Below are 11,213 nucleotides of genomic sequence, written 5' to 3' on the forward strand. Positions count from 1 at the left end.
GTTTTGTGTGTGTGCAGAGGAGGAGGAGGAGGCGGATGTTACTTTTTCTCTGTCTTAACATTAAGCTATATTTGCTTTATCATCTCGGAACTTCGGTCTTGCTTAGTCTACTGGGTGCATTTGCTCTAGTACTTGCATGGTATTTTCCTCTCTATAACCTTTGTCCTCTTCCAAAGGGATCTGAAAGGAACATGTGGAATTAATGCAGGATCTAGATTTGGAACCCTGGAGCCAAGTTAAGCAGCAGAAGCTAATTCAGACCTATCTCTTCCAGACCTATCACAGAAACAGACCAAGAAACTCAATGGCTTACCCTGCTTCACACCCAGCAAAATTCAAAACACCTGTAGCAAGTCTTTTGCTTTGGTTCATTAAAGAAATAGGCATCAGTTATAAAAGCCATACCCAAGTTTCAAGTGTTCAGTATTCCCAAAACTCAAAGTGGGGATTCTGACCCAACTTTATGACTTTGCCTCATTATACAACTGAATTCTAAAGCACTTTGGGATTGCTCTAAAAATCAGAGGAACTTTAGATGTTGAATTTCAGTTTGGTAATTTCAAGTATTCCTAAAATCATAATCCCTCTCCATCCACTTTAATTATTTTAAACCCATGTATTCTTTGAAAACTTTTACCCCACTAGTCACAAAGCCACACTTTGGTAGAGAAGCAGAAATTTCTTCAGCTCTCTAAGAGAAGTACCGTATAGACCCAGAGCTTCCAGTACTGGCCACTGGCCTCTGCTCACACCAAGCCAATTCAGTGCTTTTCTTGATACTTACAACAAATCACAGACAACAACTATTTCCAGATGTGGAAAGATGAAAAATTGTTCTCATTGATCTCTTTGTAATTTCATTCTTTAACTGTCAGACCAGCATTGGAATCCTCTTTCTGCCACCCAATCCAAACCATCCTTCTTTCTTATCTACATGGCAGCCCTTGCCATGCTCACATTTTTTTTACAACTTCCTAGTAAATATTTTTTCTTATGCTTTCAAAGGTCTAAAAGACAGGTGTTATAAAACACCTGTCATGTACATTTGTTAGAGGACAACATAAGACACAGTGACATTATGTTGTAAAATAAACACTAGTCTGCTTTTCCTTTTGTGGGGTCTGGTTCTGCAGCGTAAATGTATATTCTGATCTCATCCCAAGCAAAATACCTTTATAAGCTTTTACAAGTTTGTGATGTAGGTTCTTCCAAATCTTTATTCCAGGAATAAGGACCATTCCAGGTATGACATAAAGGACATTCATCTGCTGATATACTTTAATAATTGCATGATTCATGAGCAATAATTGGATGACAGAAGTATAGCTTTTAAAAATGTAAAAGTTTTCTAGAAATACACAAAAACTTAAACTACCTAGCTATATTTCTTTTATCAATATTTGAAAATAATGCCTTTAAAATATGAATGGTGAATGATCTTGCAAGTAGAATTGTCTAAATATCACTCCAGATTTTTAAAACAAATGTGATTATGTCTCAGTACCCAATGAACATCCAGTCTTTGGTCAGAGTCTGCAGTTGTGCCTTGTCAAGCAGTACCTTCTCCAAAAGTAATCACTTACAGAGATCAAGTGAACCTTCACTTCTCTGTAATAGCTGACGATACTACAACAGTTGCTCTTTCTTTTTAATGTAGACTTTAAAAAAAACACTGGAGCCAACAGGAAGTTGTCCACTGATCTTTGTATATTTGCTTTATTTTTATTCAAAGTTTACATTATAAGCTCTTCTCATCTCATTAAAATTAGTAGTATATTATGGAACAGTATACATATATTCTTCCTCTTTCCCAATAACCTCACCGTTCTACTTAATTATCTTTATATCAGGAACACATACCCTGCCTTCTAAAATACTGCAGTATACAGTAGGTTAGTTATTTTCACAGTATCACCATGAGATCAGAAAGTTTATAATCCCTGTTTTATGGACTGGGAAGATCTCAGTTCGGTCATCTTCTTCAGCCTTTTGTGAGTTCTAGTACCTATTTTTGCATAGGTCAGAACCAGCATGCAGAAGGCTGTACGCAAGAGCAAGGTCCGCAGAACATTAAGCCTCCTAAGTCCAAATATCTGACTGATTTTCTCTTCTGTGTTACTGATCCTGTAACTTGATTTTGAAAGGTACACCTTGCTTTTATAGGGAAATCTACCAAACTACGTGAGTTAAAGGAGTCTGGCATTTTAGAATTGTGTTCAGATCGTATTCCTTTTCCATATTATTATAAGAGAAAGAGACAAGCCTATTTTTTTGGTGAAAATCAGCAATACCATTGCAAAAAGAGCAAAAAGTGAAAATGTAACTGTTTTACGGAGAGAGTTTCATGTTCTCTTTTTTTGTGCTGTGGGTGCATTTCTGCTCTGGTAGCTTTGAAGCACCTGAGATTATGTGTGCTAGAAGCTCTTTTTGTCATTTGCAACCTGACATTCCATGTCCCACACATAAAATGGCACTCATTGAAGGGCATCCATTAGGCACTGTCCTTCCTTTGGAGCCTGATTGAAGATGGATACCTCTCCCTTGATTTTCTGACATCTGGACTGTCAGTGGTTCCATTCAACTTAACGAGGAGTATCAGGCTGTTTTATCTATGAGTCTCGAAACTGAGACAGCAAAGTCAAGCTCAGATTCTCAGAAGTTCCTCCTATCTACCTCCTGCAATCTGTTAATTCTTTAACAATACCAACAGCAGTCTATATGTGTGCTTTTCAAAAATTACAATATACTTCAGTCTCATGGAGAAAGAGGGTTAGAAAGTTTAAGTTTTGATCTTGATTCGCCAAATGTAGGTCACATGGGAGCTAAGATGTGAACTTAATCATGCATTTAATGGCAAAGAGTCTTCTCTCTCTCCCCGACAGCCCCACCAGGGGAACGAGACGAAGCAAAATTGATACTAATTGTGCGCACAGAGAAGCCATAGCTGCAATCGCCAGCCTGCTGCAGAATTCTCTGTGGATGACAGGCAGAGTTCGCAAACAAAAGTGGAAGGAGGTAGAAAGAAATAAAGAAAGAAACAAAATGCTTTTTCTGGATATTCACAAAATATACCCAGCACTTAAAAAAACGAATCTAAATGCACAAAAAACCCCAAGGCAGGACACGCAAAAAATCATTTAGTTAGGTGTCTAATAACCCCAGGAGCAATGTTGGATACCAACCCATCACATGTTCCTATCAGGTGGTTTAAAAAAATAAAAAAAAGAATAAGATTTTAAAAATCCCATGCTTCCTCCTTTTCCATGTAATTACCACTGGTTACAGTTGGGGGTGATGCTGCAGAGAGGAGTGGGGAGAGTGAGGTGAATTTGAAACAGATAAAAGCTGGGTAAACCACTCCAGTAGTCAGGCTCATGCAAAAGTACTTAACCAGAAACAAATGTTGCTGATGCTTTTGTTCTGTTCTTTCACCGAAAGCTTATTCTGGCCTTCTGATGTGCCTCCTATAGGTTGCCTCTGCCAGCCAACTGTGCATGTGCTCACAGTCCCAACTGCTAGCACCACATTTATTTATTTATTTTCAACCCAAATAAACTCTTAATGGCTTAACATAAAACATTTGGATTTTTTTTTTTGATGCACACTAAATAATAAAAAAGCCAGAAGCACAATAGTCCATAAGGGAATGAAAAGGATGATTGTTCAAAGCCCTATTAAAAGGTTTGTTGCTTTATTTATATATTTTTTAACAACACAATTTCAAAGCCTTTTAAAGAAGACTCCTCCTCCCCAGTTGCCTGCCAAGATAGTACTTAGCTGAGGGAGGGAGTGGCTGCTCTTTAAAAGATGATGGTATCTATTAGACAGCGAGGGAAAGAGAGGTACATAAAAAGGCTTTCCCAAAAACAGTTGTCCAGAAGGGCCAATGAAAAGAAACAAAAGGTATGAGATGAGGATTAAATGGAACGAAGATGGGAACATTAAAACAGAGAGTGCTGAGAGAGAGAAGAGATTTTTAAAGCAAAACCAGTTCTGTTAAGGTCCTTTTAGTTACTCTATTATACTAACCATGCTCCATATTTAGGCATCTGTCAGGTAGTAATTGTGAAGCACTTCACAAAAATTAACTCTGACAGCTCTCTCATGAATTAGTTGAGGGACAGAGACCCACTCGCATGCAGGCAGAGACCAGGTTGTACAGCTGGTTTCCACGGAAGACCAGAAAACTCTTTCACAGCACACCATGTTACAAAGCAAAAGGCACAGAATAGTTATTCTTCCCCTTGGTGTGCTGTGTTATTTCATTGCAGGTATGAAGTGGCTTGTCTGGGTGGAAGACATACCATGTGCAGCTGAAATATCTGGAGATAAGTCCATGTTCACTCTCCTTTCTCTTAGAAGCAAATATTACAGTCTAGGTCTCACTCCTAGGAAAACTCCTCCACAATCCTCCTATTGTTTGAGATCCTGTTCCCTCAAAATGCTTTCAGCAATCATCGTCACAGATGTGATCGCAAATCTTCAGATAACTTGTGCAAAGCTGAGTAAAAGCCACCAAGTGAGGTTCTGCATTTACAGCAGGGAGTCGGTGCCGTCACTACTGGTGGTATGTCCATGGTGACCTCTGTCGCTAGAGAGATGGTCTGTAGTTTGCTCTGGCTGGAGTTTTTCACAGCTCATGGCACTACTCCTAGAAATTAGGAATGACGTATGCCTCTTTTGGGTATGAGAAGTCTCCTGTGCAGTTAAGGAGGAAGTGTGAAGAGCTCTACCTTTCTCGGTGGGCTGCAGTCAGCTACATCAGCTTGCACTACCAGAGCCATTGGGCTCTGAGACAGCCTACATCACTAAAGTGATGCAGAAGCCTTTGATACTTCCCATCTATTAAGAGTAAGAAATAAACCAGTGCAAGAGAATGTCTTCATGGTAGCTTGGCTGCAACAACAAAAAAAAAAACCTCCTGAGGACAGCTGTATAACAAACACCTCTATTTCAGAACTGAAATGTCATCCTGTGAAACTAAAGGTAACTGTAATTTCATTTATATGTTTTTGATATGAAACACCTGTTTCAGTGGAAATCTCCAAATAAACTCTACTGAAAACATTTCAAGGACTCTTAGGTGCACAAACTGAGTCACTAACCTTAGTATAAATGGTCTAGATTAAGGGGCAGATAGGTTCTTTGGAGATTATCCTTTTCCCTACCAGGTTATTGTTGCCTGGGTTTGATTTTGTAAATCTCTCAGGTGCCGAGTTTGAGTATATGAGGCGGAAAATACTTTGAAAAGTGGTGTACAATGCCTCTTTCTGCATGACACAGCTCTGAAGCTGCTAGCACACTGACTCACAGTTCTGAGATCAAACCAGGGCAAACTCCAAAGCTAGCATCTTATTTCGGTGATACACAGTTTACTGGGCCTGTCCATAGAAAAAAGGATCCGTTACTTTATTTATCCTCTGGAGCCAAACAGTGTAATCTTTCCTAAAGGAATCTATGAAAAGGCCTGAAATAACCCAAGGTTACATATCTTAGATTAAGCTAACAGACTTCTATTGAAAGGAATATTGCTTGTACACCAGTCCCATAAAATTTTCTGTCCTGTATTATGCCATTAATCTGCAGTGAAACAGTGACTAAAATGTGATATATGCCGCGAGACCAAGCAACTCTTTGAAAAATCTATTATACTTACCAGACAGAGAAGAAGGAGAAATTGTGTCCAGCAGAAAGTACAAAAAAACTTCAGGTACCTAAAGGAAATCTACTCTTTATGCAGCATGGCCAGGACACTGCAATTTCTCTTTACCATCCTGAAAAGGCCATGGGAGCCTTAACATCTGAAGCAGTTGTGACCTTTGTTTCTCACTGGCTGGAAGGAAGGAATCCTAGCAGTGTATCCCTCATCAGTGTCACACGAAGCAGAGCAGGAGAAGCACACCGGTCCCTCTCCTGCTTGGATGGCACGTACTCCCCAACTAAGTACTGACCCTGCTTATGAGACTTAGAAAGACTACAGCTGGACAACTAACAGTAATGACCACAGCCACAGGCATAAGCCTCCTAGAAGAGAAGATCAAAAGTGCTATCTCTCACCACTGTAAAGATCCACTTTCTTCAGTGGTGCTTCAACATGCTTTAAAATATAAAGCTATGTGTGACACACAGTATATTATTTTCCTCTTAATTTCCAGATAGGCTACTTAAACCCATTAGATGTTTCCAATGAATTCTGTGGGTAGTAAGTGTCCACGGTAAAGGTGTTCATTTCAGAAATCCTCATTTTAAAACACAGTTTGCTTGAACTAATCGTAATCTAATTAAAACACAATATGGGAACTGCATTTTGAAGTGCCATTAGCAGAAGAGAGACCATCTTGCTTTGGGTAATCAGAGAGTCCCTGAGGATGAAGGGGCCAACACCTGACTCACTAGATGTACAGAAAAGTCTCATGAGTTTTACAAAGTGCTGAGATGTGAGGGTGATGCTGTTTTTTCTCAGCTGAAGAGAAAGCCATTGCTTTTGCGTTTGAGAAGAGCTTGGGCTGCCACCCAGTGGAGGTAGGTACCAATTTTGTACTGATTTAGCTTCACAGTCACAGTAGGAGAGCCAGTTCTCTAGCTCTCCAAGCAATAGCAGAAAAACGACCACCTTAATGGTGCTATTGCATCTTGCACACCAGTTATTCTGGATCAACATATTCCATCTAGAAGTTCAAACATGGCTTTTCTAAATACTAACCCAGGATCTTAGAGTCAGACTGAAATTTTGCCTTGCATATCTGCAGTAATAGTTTCTGTAGGACAAAATTAGACTCATTGAATAAACTTCCTAAACAAATAATGTCAGTATACCTGTTATATTATGGTTTCAGCCATAAAATAACTATTCTTCTACATTTTCTTTAGCAGCTTATTGCTATTTATGACCAAATATATGGCTTTTACACAGATGGGATCACTTGCAATGTAATTTTACTAGCGAAAAATGAACTGCCTTATGGAAATATACAGCAAGAACAGAGGACATTCCTATAAAACATCTATATCAGAGTTGAAGTACTGCCAGGACAGATGAGAAAGAAATGTTAACCCCCGTGTATTGACAATTAGGCACAGTTCAACTTCTAGACTGACTTATATAGGTGCCACGTCATTTTTGTCTCTAGTAACTCCCACCTGGCATACTGCCCTGCTCCAAGAACTAGTATAACGCCACTTCCTGACTGGTTTTCTTTTTTAGGCACCTTTTCAAATAGCATTTCAAACATCCTTCTTCTGTACAAGAATCAGAAAGTGGAACTTACCAGGGACAAAATAAAAGGAATTATTCTCTTACCAAGCTGTTAATGGGGACAAACTGATAATATCGAAAAGTTTTTCACACAAAACATATTAAAACTGCTTACTTCAATTTAGATTTTGTCTTCTCATAATCAAAATGTTTTTTCTCACATATTATATAGATGGAAAAAAAGAGAAATAAGTTATCATAAGAATGCTTATAATAGCTGCTGAGTATTCAGGCTTACAAAAGCACTGAGATAACTATAATACCCTCAAAAAAGGAGAGTTGTGATCCTAAACCACCTAAACTGCTCACAGCATAACTCACACCTACTCCATGGTCTCATGCTACTTTAGGTATCATCCTCTCTCTCATCTGCAGTGTCCAATCATGGAAATCCCAATTCCCAGACCAGGTATGTCAGATTTTACAGAATGCTTCTGGTAACTTGGGATTTTCCCCCTCTTTGTCTGAAAGGTGTGCAAATCCTTTATGTCTGACTGCAAATAAGATAATTTTCCTTGTAGGCATTACTCTTGTTTTCAGATCTGCACTTTATCTGACTTAGAGCAAGTGATGCTTAGATTTCTGAAATGCCCTTAACTACCAGACCAGGAATCCTGTACTTACTCATTAGCAGCCTCTTCTGTTGAAAGCTATTCTACTTATCATAATTATTCACCAGACAAGATGACATTTGTCTACTTTATAGCTTTATCATTAAGGCATTCACCTGGGACACAGAAACTTCAGACTCTTGTTTCTGTCGTAATAAGTGTTTCAAAGCCCATCTCTCATTCTTCCAGGGATTGCCTCTTATCTGATGTAGTAAAAAAAAAAACCAAAAAAACCCACACCACCACAAGGCCAGAAAAAGTTCCCAGGAGCATCGCTTCTGGGTCAGGTTACAGAATATGAGGACAGAACTTTTCTCAGGCTATAAGAGAACAGGTGAGTCCTTAGGACTGCAGCTAGAGAAACAGAGATAGAAAACTCTTTGGTCCAAAGTCAAAGGACATTTTCCCTTGTTTGCTGTGTTGTTTCTAAAGTCTGGAACAAAACAGTACCTCAAAGACATTGTTTGCTATTTTGAAACTCTGTGACTGCACTGGCCGCTTTGGATGTGTGGTTACTCTGTCCTAATCACTGACCTACAAGGACAGACGTTATTTAGGGGTTGCTAAGAGTTTGCTGCTGCTGAATTCTGCATGCTGGTCAGCCTCACGTTTGAAGCACCGGTCTGTGCCTTCACTTCCTTGTGAACCATACTTCCTGGTTGCACAACCACTTCAATAGACTTGGCACTTGCAAGCATTTTATTACCTTTGGGCACTCTTTATATTCAGCTACATAGCAGTGATTTCTTAAGACCTGGTTTGTTTTTCCAAAGGCAGGTTTTGCTTAAAGAAGCCCACTTTGAACAGAGACATCTCTACTGCTTTTTGTCTTTGCTGTGCTTTGTGTTCATCTCCAGCCTCTCAGGAGATGTGATACATACTTGGTAACTCTCAGTCCTGTTCGCCTGGGGAACGAGTCCATTTAGGTAACCATGTTCAAGAACGTGGTCTACCAAACTACTGCTAGGATGTATCCCTTATCAGTCACTTTTGCAGGACAAAGAATGTGTACAGGATTGAAGACATTCAGCATTCTGTATAACATGAACTTTAATAACAGGAACAACTACATATTACTTCCATATCTAGCTTTTTACACTCCTGGATCTTCACTAAAAGTTGCCACTATATATCACTATACCTTGAGGTAAGGTCCTCAGTTTTCCTGAAGGCTTCTTAAGCTCTGAGATGATGCCTGCCATTCCCGAGAAAAATTATACTCCTCCACTTACATAGGCAAGACTTTGGGCTACTCAGTGTGTAAAAACTGTTAGAGAATCAAGCCAAAACTGATGGGTCTTGATCAGTCAATAGACCATTGAGTCCCCAGGATTTCAAAACCAGAAGCTAAAATTAAAACAAAAGAAAACAAAACAAAATGTTTAAGAACAAAACAAAACCAGATTTTGAAGGGTTTTTTTCTTAGATTTCTGAGATGGCTTGGTTTTTTGAAGCTTAAACACCTCGCTGCCGCAGGTGCAGAACAGAGACACCTGACTGGGTATTTGTTACAGCAATCTTGGAAAGAGAAGTCCTGGGAGGGATGTTGCAGGGACATTTGAGTAAGCTGTATACAAACCACCTTGGTCCAGAAACAGGACAGCAGGGTTTGTCAAGTATGACACAGAGCACATAAAATCTTTTTTCTGTGAGAAAGTGGAGATCTTAGTATTAACTGGACCTTAAAAGCTGGGACTGAGTACATTACAAGAAAGCAAAAAGTTCAAAGTTACCCATGTTAACACTAAATTTGTTTTTTGAGGAACAGTACAGTACAAACTCAGGGAGTTTAATTCTGGCCAAAATTTTAACTTGAAGCTTTCACTGCACCTCTAGGAGAATCCTTAATAGTTCAATTAAAACATTACACAAACTGAGTATTAAAAAAGGAATAGCAATGGGCAAATCTGAAACCAAGAAAGGCTGTGCTCTTTTCCAATGGTTCTGTTATGATTAACAATTTCTGGTCAAAATATTTTCATGCCACAAGAGGGAGACACAGGCACATAATTTCTTCATTAAAAATGAAGCAAAAGCCTTAACATCCTGTAAGTGACATTTATCAGGAAAGTTGTCTAGCCCATTTGCTCTCTCATGAACACAGTACCAGCTCTGGAACTGAAGAGGCTGTCATAGAGGAGTTTCTACTCCACACTAGCAAATTATAGAAAACAGAATTAAAATTCAGGGACATTAGACTTCCACTGAGGTACAAGGAAGGAAATATGCAAGAAAATTCTAAGCAATATTCCAAGTAAATAATACAAAAGCTGAACTTCTTAGCTTTTCTCTGAGAAGAAAAGTTTGTCCTAGGAATTTAGATGTGGAAAAGATTAGTTAGTTCCCATTAAACTCATCTTGCTATTTTATAAACTAGAATAGTTATGGGACTGGTATTTTATTTTAGCAATAAGGGAATTTAAAACTGCCATGATAAGAAAGAATGCTTCTATAACTGTAAGAGAAAAAAGTTCAGCTAGACGTGCGATGCTGTAATAAAAGTATCAAATTTCATAGTCATTTGTGCATAAACTTCTGTTAATGGAAAAACTCACAGTCTTCAAGAATACAGAACCACTCAGCATGTGGATATCGCTAAAGCTGGTTTGCCTCAAGGCAATGCCTTGAAATTAATTTCTCCATTACTTTTGTAGCTGGGCTGCTCTGAGCTGCCAGTCAAATTAATTTTAGCGTTATTTGTTCTCCAGTGCTGCATTATATCTCCGTTTTGTTACATACTTCACAAAACAGATTAAAAGATGCACTACCTATCTTGAAGCATTTGCAAACTAGTACCAAGAGTGATATAAACTGAGGTAAGGAAGCACTGGGGTATTGGACAGCTGTGCTGACAGCAACACATGAATTCAAACAATTCAGGACTGGTACTTGACAAGGGTGAACTAGGGAATGTACTTGTTCTGGCAGCTGTTGAAGCTCATATCTGTGTAATTTCTAACAATCTAAACTGATTAAAGAACAAGACAGGAAAGAAAGAAGAATGCAAGACAGAAAGCAGAAAAGGTAGAAAGCAAAACAAGCACTGCTAATGTGAGTTATTCAGAAACTAAGGCAGCCCCTTCCCTGAAGTCACCACATTGAGCTTAATAATCTTAAAATTATTTTATACTCCCCTGTTCTTCAAGAGAATGATGCTTTCTATAAAAATCAGTACAGAGCTAACACTGGACAATGCTCAACAATTTTGTGTTTGAACACATAACAAAAGCAGTTTGTCTTGTATATTATTGCAATAGAGACACCCCCCCCCCCCTTCATTTTATAGGTCGAATGCAATACACCTGTGTTTCTTTTAAAAGGGACATAAACTCTGGTGTAATCAACTT

The sequence above is a fragment of the Mycteria americana genome, chromosome 2, assembly GCF_035582795.1.
Source record: "Mycteria americana isolate JAX WOST 10 ecotype Jacksonville Zoo and Gardens chromosome 2, USCA_MyAme_1.0, whole genome shotgun sequence".
In the NCBI taxonomy this organism is placed as follows: Eukaryota; Metazoa; Chordata; class Aves; order Ciconiiformes; family Ciconiidae; genus Mycteria; species Mycteria americana.